Consider the following 14229-nt stretch of genomic DNA (forward strand, 5'->3'; position numbering starts at 1 on the left):
AACTCACTGTGGCAGAAAAGTCTTTTAATGGGATATACCATGCTTTTAATTTTATAAAAGTTGTGTTTATTTAAGTGTTCTTGAACAGTTGTATTAATAAGATGCAATATACTTTAACTTTGTTGAAAGCTGCCTTGGGTCAAATGTGGAGAGCTAAGGTGGGATGTTTAAACAAATATATATCCCCATTTCCATTTGGAAGGAATGAGCTCACTTTGTTTTTGCAACCGCACACCCCAATGTTCGGCATTGTTTCATTATTCTTTATTCTTCACACACACACACACATATACACACACACACCCTGTCACAGAAAAAAGACACAATAGCTGTTTGGTGTCTTTTGATTGGTCAGACTGGGAGCTTGTGGTGCCTGGTGGCTTCCATGTCCACAGGGTGTCTCCGTGCGAGAAGAGGAAAGGACAAGAGAAGAGGAATGTGGGGCTGAGGCAATACCTTCCTCCTGCTGAGTCACAGTCACTAGTCTGGTCTGGGGTTTTGTCTCTAGTTTCAAGCCTCTTTTGCTAAGCCTGATCTGAAAATAGAAAGGAAAATGTCTCTCTTTCAACTGATGACTCATACCTTTTTCACTCACCTCCAATAAGGCCCATGCCAGTTTCCTTAAGATCTCATAGTAGCTGAGGTGCTGGTAGCTTTTCAAAATTGAAATGCTGAATGAAAAATGGCATGGCAAAGCAAAGGCCTCTGTTTCATAAAATCAGAGAAAATTAGAATGCTGCCTGTATTAGATATACTATTCTCAAGAGCAACACGCACACATACCAACCTGGAAGCGTTTGGTAAGAAGTGAACTGACGTCAGCATAGCTGAATTGGTTCATTAGCTAAGCTGTGTAATCTCACAACCTGCTTTTCCTCGTGTAAGGGTCATGCAATGAGACAATTATATTCTGCTCTGGTAACATGAAACTCGCTTTCTTCAGATATAAATTGCGTAACTTGGATTGGGGTCAAGCAAGTGAGAGGGAGAATTCATTCTGCATTTATCTAATTTCTCCTGCATTAGATCACACTTCCCCAAAAGTGCTGCCACCCTTGAAAGGAGAGTCAATTTAACACCCGCCCCTCCCATTCATATACTAGAGGTAAAAGTTTCCCCTTGACATTAAGTCTAGTTGAGTCCAACTCTGGGGTGTGGTGCTCATCTCAATTTCTAAGCTGAAGAGCCAGCATTGTCTGTAGATGCCCGCAAGATCATGTGGCTGGCATGACTGCATGAAGCGCCATTACCTTCCCGCTGAAGTGGTACCAATTGATCTACTCACATGTGCATGTTTTCGAACTGCTGGCAGAAGCTAGGGCTAACAACAGGAGCTCACCCCATCCCATGGATTTGAACCACCGATCATGCTGACATGATTCAGGTGTCAGTACATTGTAGTAGCATTGCATGCTCGCTACTTTTGGACACACTTATTTCTACAATGCATAAGAAAGTAGACAACTGACAGAACAAACTGGAGAGGATCTGAATCATTCACACTTGTTAATTATGCTCTACTCTGTCAGTTTACACAGAGAAAAGCAAATTACAGACTTCCTGTCTTAAAGGGTTTACAACACAATACTGGCAACAGTGACAATTATGGGAAGAGATGAAGAAGCTAATAAATTTCCCGTCTGCTTAGTAAGTAATCTTTAATAAACAGAGATTAGATATAAAGTTTTTTTGTATCTAAATATAGCATCAGGGATTCTGTCGTTTTGAATTCAGCTTGGCTGACAACTTGAAAATGTATTTCCAGAATTTCTCTTCCTGTTGTACCTAATTTGCTGTACAGCAGTGCTCCAGTTTTAATTCACAAAGATGGTGTCAAAATAAATATATCTTGCCAAAATAATGGATGCCTGCATTCTGAGTACTGACCAACATGGGCTAATTCCAGTCTTACTGGAGTAAATCTAGTGACATGAACTTAAACTAATGGATGTATTAATTTAAATACGTCCACTCTACTAAGATTTGATATTTAGCCCTCTTGTGTTCATCCCATTTCATATCAGGGCCCCGCAAAATTATTGTAGGACCAAATGATAATAAATGTTTTTAAATAATAGCAGGTATTCAATGATGAACTGGGATTGTGATTTAGGGAAATGGGCTAATATTTTCCAGTGCCGTTTTTCCTTTTAGTATTCCTCTCTGAAGCTGCTCTTTGCTTCTAAATGTGGTCACAGGCGGTTCACCCATAAAGCAATATAGGCAGTTGCCTGGGCTACCACAATTTGGGGGGCGCCATTGAGGTGCCTCAGCAGGCAGCAGGACCAAGGCAGGTGGCAGGACCAATCGGTAAACTGCCGGCAAGCGCACACACCACCTCTTGCGCCATGTGGCTGCTTGGCTCCGCCCCGTATCCTTCGAGGATACGGGGCGGGCCCAAGCAGCTGAATGGTGCATGCGCAGTGGTAGGAAAGGGTGCCCCGCACTTCTCGCCCATCCGCCAGAGGCGGTCCGAACAGTGAGATGGGCAGGGTGCCCTCTCCGACCACTGCACATGCACCATGTGGCCCTCTTGCTCCCACCCCGTATCCTCGAAGGCTGCCTCTCGCCAGGTAAAGCAGCTGGAGAGTGGCGAGTGCATGCACTGCCGCTTGCGCTATGTGGCCGCTTGGCTCTGCCCCGTATCCTTTGAGGATACGCGGCGGGGCCAAGCGGCTGAATGGTGCATGTGCAGTGGTAGGAAAGGGCGCCCCACCCATCTTGCCCATCCGCCAGAGGTGGTCCGAACAGTGAGATGGGCGGGGTGCCCTCTCCGACCACTGCGCATGCGCCATGTGGCTGCTTGCCCCCGCCCTGTATCCTCGAAGGCTGTCTCCCGCCGAGTAAAGCGACTGGAGAGCAGCAAGCGTGCACACCACTGCTTGCGCCATGTGGCTGCTTGGCTCCGCCCCGTATCCTTCAAGAATGCGGGGCAGGGCCAAGCAGCCACATGGCACATGCGCATTGGTCAGAGAGGGCACCCCGCCCATCTCACCCATCCACCAGAGGCGGTCCAAACAGCCCTCTCCGACCACTACACATGTGCCATGCAGCCGCTTGCCCCACCCGTATCCTCGAAGGATACGGGGCAGAGGCAAGCGGCCACATGGCGCAAGCGACAGTGCGTGTGCTCACCATTCTCCAGCTGCTTCACCCGGTGGGAGGCTGCCTCCCGCTGGGTAAAGAGGCTGGAGAGCGCACGTGCCGCTGCTTCCGACGAGGCTGCTGCCGGTGCCCGTGCTGGGCCTTCTGGTGCCCGCGCTGGGCCTTCCGGCTGGCGTGGACCTGACTTTGGGGCCTTCAGAGATTGTGAAGTGTGTGGGAACTTGGAAGCTAGATAAGTGGGGTTTATATATCAGTAGAAGGTCCAGGGTGGGAGAAAGAACTCTTCTTTGAAGCAGGTGTGAATGTTGTAATTAATCACCTTGATTAGCATTTAAGGGCCCTGTGGCTTCAAGGCCTGGCTTCTTCTTGCCTGGGAGAATCTTTTTTGGGAGGTGTTAGCTGTCCCTGATAGTTTACTGTCTGGATTTCCCCGGTTTTCAGAGTGTTGTTCTTTATTTATTGTCCTGATTTTAGAGTTTTTTTTAATACTGGGGGCCAGATTCCCTTTCGGTGGCCTTTTAATTATCCGCCTTGATATTCTGGGTTATATGGCTGTGTGGAAGGACCCTCAGGGCTCTTCCACACAGCCATATAAGCCAGAATATCAATGCAGAATAACCCACAATATCTGCTTTGAACTGGGTTATCTAAGTCCACACTGCCCTATATCCCTGTTCAATGTTTGGTGCTAAATTTGCAAATATAGTAATTCCTACATAACTTTATTTATTTATTTATTTATTTATTACATGCATTTATACCCCGCCCTTCTCCCCGAGGGGACTCAGAGCGGCTTACATTCTGCCACGAGGGCCAGCAACAAATATACTATAAAAACAAAACAATTAAAACATGATAAAAACATGATAAAAACATGATAAAAACATGATAAAAACATGATAAAAACATGATAAAAACATGATAAAAATTAAAACGCTGCAAAGCAGCGATATTGCACCATCCTCAGTCATTCACTACTGCTACAATTACAGATTTGCGACCCGATTACAACAGCCAATGAGCTTATTCGCTGAATGCCTGGGCGCAGAGCCAAGTTTTTAGTTTTCTTCTAAATCCCAGGAGGGATGGGGTTTGCCGGATATCGCTGGGGAGGGAGTTCCACAGCCGAGGAGCCACTACCGGGAAGGCCCTGTCCCTCGTCCCCACCAGCCGCACCTGCGAGGCAGGTGGGATCGAGAGCAGGGCCTCCCCGGAAGATCTTAAGGTTCTAACGAGCTCATAGGAGGAGATACATTCGGATAGATAGGCAGGACCAGAACCGTTTAGGGCTTTGTAGGTCAGAACCAGCACTTTGAATTGGGCTCGGTAGCATATCGGCAGCCAGTGGAGCTGGCTTAGCAGGGGGGTTGTACGCTTCCTGTAAGCCGCTCCCGTTATTAACCTGGCTGCCACCCGCTGCACCAGCTGGAGCTTCCGGGCCGTCTTCAAAGGCAGCCCCACGTAGAGTGCGTTGCAATAATCCAGACGGATTACCATGTATTGAACTGCTTTTTCTGTTGATTTCTTGTAAAACATGATGTTTTGGTGCTTAATTTGTAAAATCTTAATGTAATTTGATGTTTAATAGGCTTTTCCTTAATCCCTCCTTATTATCCAAAATTTTCGCTTATCCAACGCTTTTATTTTTCAGTGATTGGTTTGGGGGGGGGGGAGCGCCAAAATTCTGTTCGCCTACACTTGAAAAATACCTAGGGTCGGCCCTGAATGTAGTATTACAGTATTTGCAACTTTTGAATGTAAACAGCAGCTAGATGGTGGTGGTTAAGAAAAACATTAATGCAGGAAGGAAAGTGTTAACTCTACTTTATCCATATCATGGCCCTAATGTATACCTTGCTTATATGTCCCCTTTATGTTATTATGAAAGTGGTGTGGCCAGTTCAAAGGATGCAATGAGTATAATGTGTTGTATGATGTCTAGATTTCAGAAGAGAGCATATGTGTGAATCAAGTTCTATTGCATAGATTTCCCAATTTGACATAAAGTGCATACATAGCAGTGACCACATCCCAGTGTTATGTTGTGATCTCTGGTCTACATATATCGTCACTGACATAGTGTTTGGATGAGATCGGGTTCACTCCTGTTCTTGACCTGATACAGAGTTTGGAAACATCCCAAGTTCTGGATTCTGAAAGATGCCAACAAGTTCGTCTGTGTGGTAAATTAAGGTGTGAAGACCTAGAAGGACAATATACCTTTACTGCAACTACCAGATTCCCTTCCAAGCAGACCTTCAATCCATTCATAATAGTAGAGAGTTACACTGGGGAACATTACTTCAAGTTTACCAATATCCATGTAAAATTTTCTTGGTTTTTACTGATGTGCTAAGTCCACCTGATGATCCACAGATTTGGTGCACAATATCTTTGAGAGGGATGTCTAAATATATTTTGGGGTCTAAGGCAAGATGACACCACTTTCACAAGTCATGCACAGAAATCAGGTGGACTGGCTGTTTAATATAACTTTGGCAATGGAAATGAAAATATCTTCCACTACATCCAAGGGACAACTTAATGCTGAAAATCTAAGACACATTACTTGGTAGAGAAGAATCCCAAAATAGAAGTCCTGAGGCTGCTGTTGCTGCCCTTTGCTTCTTCCTCATGATTCCTAATGGTTCCTAATGTCTTTGAGTTTGGTAATGTAAGTAGAAAATCAAAATATTGCTTTCTTCATTGCTATAAAAGGCTGTGTTGAATTAAATTGTAAACCAAATATAAACTATATTATATTTGGCATATATTTATGGTATATGGTCTCAATTATAAAGAGGACTAGGGGCGCATATTGACCATTTAATGCAGTTCAAAGTTAGCCAGACAACAAAGGCTCACAGAAGCATGTGAACGAAAATCCTTCATGCACATCAGTGTTCTGGTTTGTGTAATCACCATCTGGGCCTCAAACTGGTTCCAGGATTTCCTATGTAATTATCTGCACAGTGAAACTACTTTCTTCAATACTGATTTGAAACTACATTAATGGTTTGTGTAGATGGCCCCACAGTGGTTGGTCCGTATACAGTATACACATAATATGTAATCTCATGGTGTAAGACCAATAGTTTGTTTTATGTTAAACATTAAGCTCAAACCTTATGATTATGTTTACATTAAAAGTGATGCTCAGTGTATAGCAGCAACTCTGTGGAGGTCACCAACATTTATTTTAATAGATTCCCCCCCTACTTTATATCACAGTATTTGGCATTGAAAACAAAAAAATGCATTCAATTGTCAGTTGTATTTTAAATACAGATGAAAAGCGTAAATATTATCTCAATTGAAAGACGCATATGGCAGTAACTCCTGGCAGATGAAGGACAGAGATTGATTGGCAGGTTTTCTTGCCTGCGACAGAGGTTGTTGTATCAACAGTAGACTGAGCGACATGATTTGCAGTACCAATTCATTTCGCCTAATTCATTACCTCGAAAATATGACAAGTGCCTGGCATATTATATGATTCAGAATGCCTCATCTGGCATTGATTAAAAAATGTGCTGCTGAATATTAATTACTAAAAACCTTGCTCGTATTCAGGATTCACTCAAGAACCAAGATCTGATTTACTTTTATATTACTATTATGCTAACATGGAGGAAAAGAGGATATAAATAACTTCTACTCAGTAAGATTTGTTGAGATTTATACACACAGAAACAGGAGATTCAGAAGGACTGAGAAAAGCAACTATACATCCCACAGTTCTTGATTTCTTTGCTTCTATTCGGTTGTTTTTCTATCCGTGTTGCTCAAATCCCTTCACACTACATACATATTGCAACATTGCCTACTTTTAACTGCCATAACATCACCTTATCTTATGGACAGGGCTGTAGCCAAGTGTGTGTGTGTGTGGGGGGGGGGGGGAGATTAGGGATTTAGGGGTTCAGCTCCCCCCCCCCCCACACACACACACAATTTTGCAGTTTTTTTTTAAACTGGCTTACTCATGAATTTTAGCCGGTTAACCAAATCCCTATGAGTCTCCACTGATGTTTATCTGTCTTGAGTGTCCACTGAAGTTTATCAATGGTCCCTGATTTCTAAATTATTTTCCATTATGGAACTACTCTTCATGCTTTGCTAAAAAAAAAAAAAGTTTTAACCCCCCCCCCCCTCCAGAAATTTTTTTTCTGGCTATGGCCCTACAGAAACTTAGGATTTGTAGTTTGATGAGTCAGAAGAATTCTCTACTAGAAATGACGACAGAATCAAATCCTGTAATTCTAATGTGTGAGTTTGTTTAGAAAAACAACCTGCACAGTTAAGACCCCCTCCATCTTAAAAAAAAAAATCCAGTCTAAATTGCTGCTTCCCCCAGCCATATGTATTGTATATAACAAGGGAGACAGGGCCATCTGTCTGCTCTGTCCTGTAGAGGTATCTGAGGGCCCTAGATGTTTGGGTTTTCAACTCCCAGAAATCCTAACAGCTGATAAACTGGCTGGGATTTCATGGAGTTGTAGGCCAAAACACCTGGGGAACCACAGGTTGAGAACCACTGCATTAGTGCAAGCATTCAGACATATATGCATTCATTCACATTTTGTGGACTATCTTTCTTTAGCAATATTTATGTCACCAAATCACTTCTTGCAATACTGTTTCAATCTTTAAAGCTTCAAGAACTGTGTTCCATTTATTATCTCCAATTTGTGTGGACTATGTTCTAAAAGGTGACCAGTAAGTTCCTTTATGAACTACTTGATCCAGCAGATACCTTCTTATTTATTTATTTATTTATTTATTTATTTATTTATTTATAAGAGCATAAGAAGAGCTTTGCTAGACCAAACCTATCTGGTCCAAACATTGAGTTCACACAACAGGCAACCAGATGGCTGTGAAAGATCCCACAAGTAGGACATAAGACATTAGCCTTTTTCAGCTGCTGTTACACTGTGTAGCTCATGTTTAGAGGCATATTATCTCTGACACTGGAAGTAGTGTATAGTCACTGTGGCAAATAACTATGGATTTCTCCATGGGCCTTTCTAGATATTCAGTTTGGTAGATATTGTAAAGATATTTAAGCTGGTAGAAATCATTACTCCCTTGCAGAAGCAACTCCTGGAATTTAACTATGTACTGCAATAGTGGACAACTACATAGGAGTCAGAGGTCAAACTCCCCTGTATCCCCATGAGCTGTACCCCTCAAAATAATGACCAGAAATAACATCACACCACTTCCTGTCACCATTTTGAGAGGAACTCTAAAGAAAATAGAGCCATTATGGAGTGTTTGGTTTTTGTATGTCCTTGCATACAGTAGAGTCTCATTTATCCAACATAAATGGGCCGGCAGAATGTTGGATAAGTGAATATGTTGGATAATAAAGAAGATGAAGGAAAAGCCTATTAAACATCAAATTAGGTTATGATTTTACAAATTAAGCACCCAAACATCATGTTATACAACAAATTTGACAGAAAAAGTAGTTCAGTACGCAGTAATGCTATGTAGTAATTACTATATTTACAAATTTGGCACTAAAACATCATGATGTATTGAAAACATTGACTACAAAAATGCGTTGGATAATCCAGAACGTTGGATAAACGAATGTTGGATAAGTGAGACTCTACTGTATTTGGGAACTTTCTGTGTGGCTTTGAGTCAAAAATTGGTCAAATATTGCACTCTAAAAAAGATTCTGGGAGTGTATTGGTGGTCCTCTGTGGGAATGGCAGGGGTGCTTAGAAGCCACAAAATTGGGATCCAAGGACTGTACGTAACCAAGGTCCACACTTTCCCCACCCCTGATGTTCTGTGTGAATAGCCTCCCTTTATAAAATCCGATTCTTCTTCTTTACTGAATAATCCTAGGTTTATGAATTTATTGTGAAGGGAGAAAAATATCCTGTATGCTTTCCCTCTTCACCATATATAAGGTTAAGCAGATAATATACTGAAGTGCAATGAGTTTTGTTAAATTTTATTTCTTAAGAAAATAAATTTAAGTATGAAAAAGGATGTCCGAAATGTGAAATCATCCCTCCCAATGTGTGTTTACCTGTCTATCTCTTTACCTGTCTACAGATTCAACAGCTTAAATTGTGATGGAATCTTATCTTCCCCCTTTCTAATGGTTGAACTGTGCTCCAGCATGATCCCAATCTACCTTCAGGTCTAGAAGACAAGAGAGTTTCTGTGTGATTTGCAAGTGGCGAGTATGCCAAATCAGTGTGCCTTACGCTGAGAAGTCCTCTACTTAGAAGGGCCCTTTCCAGATGATGAGAAGCCCTTACTAAAGTATCATTATGAGAATATGGATGGCTTGAGAAGCAGAACCATCCATTTTGACCTTTTCCCTTGACTTTCATCATTTCTCTTTTAGTCATTATTACAGTCCACAGAATGAAGACACAAATTGACCTGCAAGCATCAATCACTGTACTGATTGCTTTAAGCAGAAGCTGGAAGTCAGAAGAAATTAGCCGTTTTTAGAAGAAAAGGATTAAAATTGATTGATGTAATGTTTCCAGGAGGTTCTGCACGTGTCTGTGTACGTGTGTGCGTGCGCGCACACAGTCATACACATGTGCACACTCTTTTTCTCACTCCCCAACATTTGTTGGGGCAGGAGGAAGGAGACTAAAATGATCTGAGAGGATTCAGAGCAGTGGTTCTCAACCTGGGGTCCCCAGAAGTTTTTGGAATTCAACTCCCAGAAATCCTAACAACTGGTAAACTGGCTGGGATTTCTGGGAGTTCTAGGCCAAAACACCTGGGGACCTACAGGTTGAGAACCACTGATGTAGAAGGAGGAATTCAATGAGTGAAAAGTGATCTCTCCTAGTGCCCAACTCTGTGTAACTTTTTATATTAAGCGAAGACATGATTGAGAATCCATGTTTTGCCTTCTAACACATAGTTCTGGAAGCCACAACACATCTGTATCTGTTCTGTCCTAAGCAGAACTGCATGCTACATAGCAACATGTGGAAGCCTGACCTTTTGTTGGTCAAAGTGTATTTTATGCAAAATATGTTTATCGACATTTAACTAAAGTCCACAGCTGTCATTGGTGTGTCACTTTGTACTTTGGCTTGTGGTGAACATGGAAATTAGCTGGCTTTTCCTTTACACCCTCATATGCCTCCTCCCTATCCATAAAACTTATTTGCACATTTTATAATCAACTCTTTAATACGGTGGGGGGGGGTTGGTTACTAGACCCAGAACAGGAGGGAAAGGACAAATCCTTCTGACCCCAGACAGAATTTTAGTCCATTGTGGGTTCTGATGATACTTTAACAAACCTCCTTTGACATCTTCAGTAAGAATTCAAGTGTACCCTAATCAGAAAAAGTATGTTTTTCCCCAAATGAGGCCAATTTAGTGATAAGCAGAACATGCCACATCTGTTCCACAGCTTCGTAGTTCACTTAATCCCCATCCTCAAAATAGTTATAAAATGTTAGTATCCTAATACAAATATAATTGTCTGGAGTCAAAAAGGACCCTAGGGACAAAATAAACATAACAAAACAATGATTTTGTTGGAAAATTTCTTTGGTCCTACATTGAAAAACAAAAAGAAGTTGCTAAATTAGAGACAGTTACTTAAAGCTGTGCAAGTGACAATGCCATATAGTGCCTATGTTGAATTGATTACAGTTTTGTATGGATTCAGCTAGAAAATATGACTCTGAAGGCCTAATATCCTGGTATACAAAGGGCTAAAATATTTTGCTAGAACCTACCAGGGCAACAACTTCCTTCAAGACCAGTAGTTCCCAGCATGTGGTCTGTAGACCACAGTGGTCCACAAGAACTAAAATATGGTCCGCGGCCTCACAGTTACTACACCATTGCAACAAGAGTGTCTGGTCTCACGAAACCCTTTTATAGTGCCGAGGCAACGGGGATGTTGGGAGGGGAGAGGCTGAATCAGCACCTCAAATAACCAAATGGAATCTAAAGTTGACCAAAAACTGATTTGTAACCCTTTTGGTACTAAGGTTGGAGAGTGGTCCCTGATCAAGTGGTCCCTGGTCAAAAAAAGGTTGGGAACCACTGTTCAAGACACTCCTTTAATTAGTGAGTATTGTGTATGCATACATGAAATGGATATTTTTAGATAATGGAAATGAATTCCTGAGTTGCACAGTCACTAGGAATTTGGGCTGAGAAACCTTCAAGGGTCCATTTTACACTACACAGTTACAGCACTGTTTTTTCAACTTTAGCTGCCTATAGAACCATGGGATTTGTAGTTTCCCTAAACCTCAAAATCCCAGGATTCCACAGGAGTGTACCATGGCAAATAAACTGGAATTGTAATGCTATAATTGTGTACTATGGATGAGCCCAAAACAAGAATTCCCTTGTGGTCTTTTCTATTTGAAAAATTATAATCACAGTAAGATTTTAAACTGAAAGTGATCATATACCAATGACTAGGTGGAATGTATGGTTTAATCCTATTGACCTTTTTATTCTAGCAGTAGTGATCGGAATGGCTTGATTTGATCCATTCTCTGATGATTCTGCATTTACAAGGACAATAGAATGCCTTTTAAAAAAAACAAAAAACCATGCCAACAATGTATGTGGGTCACAATAGTGCTAGCAGCTCCTGTTGACATTAGCAGTAGCTTGCAGCACACATCTGAGGACAGAATGGGCAACTATGACACTGGAAATTACTGAAGAGATGCAGGACCTTGATAAGTACGTGACAGACAGTAAACAAATGATGCTTTGGTTTATTGTTACAAATATTGGCTGCCATCCTAAACACATTTGCATGGCAGCAGGTTTCATTAATTCCAGCGAGATTTATTCCCCTGTTAAGTGTGTTTAGGATTACAGCCACTGTTTCCTTATTAAACATTAAACATTTGTTTTGTAATAGGGCCAGATGTGATGCGTGTAGATTCAAACTCCCATTGATGGAGGAAATAAAGGATCTATTTCTTCTTTCTTTTGCAAACTTGGAACTGTAAAGGGGAATGTGCCCTCCCACTGTGTTTTCTAGTATTCTAGTAATGCCTTCACATTTCTTGTAGTGTCTAAACTCCGAAGAGGTTGTCTCTTCTGTTGGGCAGAGTGAAGCAAGAGCTGGGGGGTCATTCTGAGTTGAGTGGAGTTCAATCTGGTCTGAACTCACTTAAGTTAAACTACTGCCCTTGGGTAGGGTGTAGGCAGGCAGCATTAAATACTGAGCATGGAAAAAATGCTTTCTTCTACATCTCCTTGAGGAAAGTGGTGTTCATTCATTATCTCCTTGATTGTTTCATCTCATCTATCCTTTCTCCTTGCTTCCAGAGAACCTTTCTTATCTAATCTCAAAGGAAAGCACAAGGGAAAAGAGATAACCAGAAACAACATGAAATTTTAGTCTACAAAGTAAAAAAAGATTACCTCAAGAGTTTTGAAGTCTTATTTAGCTGTTCTATATACTGTATCTATATACTGTAAACAGCACTCCATGCAGTCATGCCGGCCACATGACTTTGGAGGTGTCTATGGACAATGCCAACTCTTTGGCTTAGAAATGGAAATGAGCACCAACCCCCAGAGTCGGACACGACTCGACTTAACGTCAGGGAAAACCTTTACATTTACCTATATACTGTATCACTTCCACTCTTGCAAATGCAATGGCAGCTGGTGGCTTTCATGTCAGTGGGATGGAGAATCTGTCCCAGATTTTTGTCTTAACTTTCAAAGGCCTATTCAGGGTGATGAATCCATCCCAATAAGATTCAGAACCTTGAATAGCCCCTTTAAAGGTTGGAATAAACTCAGTGAAGACTCGGCACCTGACACTATGGTTCAAAACAGGTCAATATAAAAAGATGTCAGTGTAATAAAATCCTGGAGGCAGTAGTGCATGTGTGAATGGCCTTTGGTAACCTTCAGACTCTCATATGTCAAATATGCAGTAATTGCTTTTATCACAAGGGTGTTGTGAGACTTAATGAAACAAGGCTTGTGATGGACTCTGAACTGTGAGATTATTTATATATTATGTCATTCAACTTACAGATTTTGCTGGAGCAGTAAAAAGTCATAATATTCATTTCCATTGTCATATGTCTTTTTAAACTTTATAATAGCTTGCTTATCAAAATGACTTTAGGCTTCCAGTTCTCTTTATGACTGTATATTTTTCCTATGTAAGGTAGTAGTGTCTGAAAAATCTGGATTCTTTTCCAAAGAACAGCAAAGAGGACTAGATGCACGATTTGTTAACCAATATTGGGTAGAAGTTGGAAAAAGGGGATGTGGCTTATGGGCATAGATGGAAATTAGAGACAAGGAATCACAAAGAATGGAAAATATTACCTATAATCTCTGTGGTATTTTGTAATTTACAACAAATGTGAGGAATTAAAAAATGGCCCATTCAAAATTTTCGGCAGTAGACCATAAAGACAATGGTACAGAATGTGTTTTGCATGCAAGAGGCACCAGATTGAACCTTCTCTGATTAAGAAAAGATCTAATCTGTTTTGCTTTGTTTTGTTTGTTTGTTTATTTGTGGAAAACATAGTGCAGTGTCGAAATATTAAGTCTTGCACAGAAATTCAGAATTAATCTCTAACCTAGGACCATGTTTCTTTGAGGTTTAATTCTTTGTTTTCATTGAGGTCCATTAGTTGAATATATCATAGCAGCAAGCTGCCACACACTCTTTTTGAAGCTCAGCACTTTGAGGAATCTATACTTTGCTATTCCTGGTTGAGGAATATAGCCATCCAATTTCAGCTGTCAGTGTTAATGATTTTCAAATGGTCTTAAGATTTTTTAAAACAGTGTTGAACATTAACAGTGCATAACAGTGATCCGGCAGTGTGCAAACTCCTAAATAGTTAATATCAGCCTGCCTCTTCTCCTCCTGTTTTGCCTCCCTCTCTCTCCTGAAATGAGATTGCACTTCATCATTTACTGAATGACGTCAAGGAGAAAAGCCCTGGTTAGAATGAAAGATAGCAACAGGATAAAAGATAGCAAAATCTTGAAGAAGATGGCAAGAGGTGGATAAGCAGGTGCTTTTATTCTTCAATTTGCTGCTCGATCCGGTAGTGTTGCTTCTTCCTTCAATAATATCTTTACGTAGGACAGTACGAATTT

At 41.2% G+C, this 14229-nt stretch overlaps 1 protein-coding gene and 1 non-coding gene across 10 annotated transcripts in view; both read left to right on the forward strand.

Annotated features, from left to right (window-relative positions):
* The window catches only part of pde4d (phosphodiesterase 4D), an 830388-nt gene that overhangs the window by 487834 nt on the left and 328325 nt on the right, over window positions 1-14229 (forward strand). The window lies entirely within an intron of this gene.
* mir5446 (microRNA mir-5446) lies at window positions 12808-12891 on the forward strand. The gene has a single exon (NR_130046.1). It is a non-coding gene; the product is annotated as a microRNA mir-5446 (primary transcript).

Source organism: Anolis carolinensis, chromosome 2 (assembly GCF_035594765.1).
Source record: "Anolis carolinensis isolate JA03-04 chromosome 2, rAnoCar3.1.pri, whole genome shotgun sequence".
Lineage (NCBI taxonomy): Eukaryota > Metazoa > Chordata > Lepidosauria > Squamata > Dactyloidae > Anolis > Anolis carolinensis.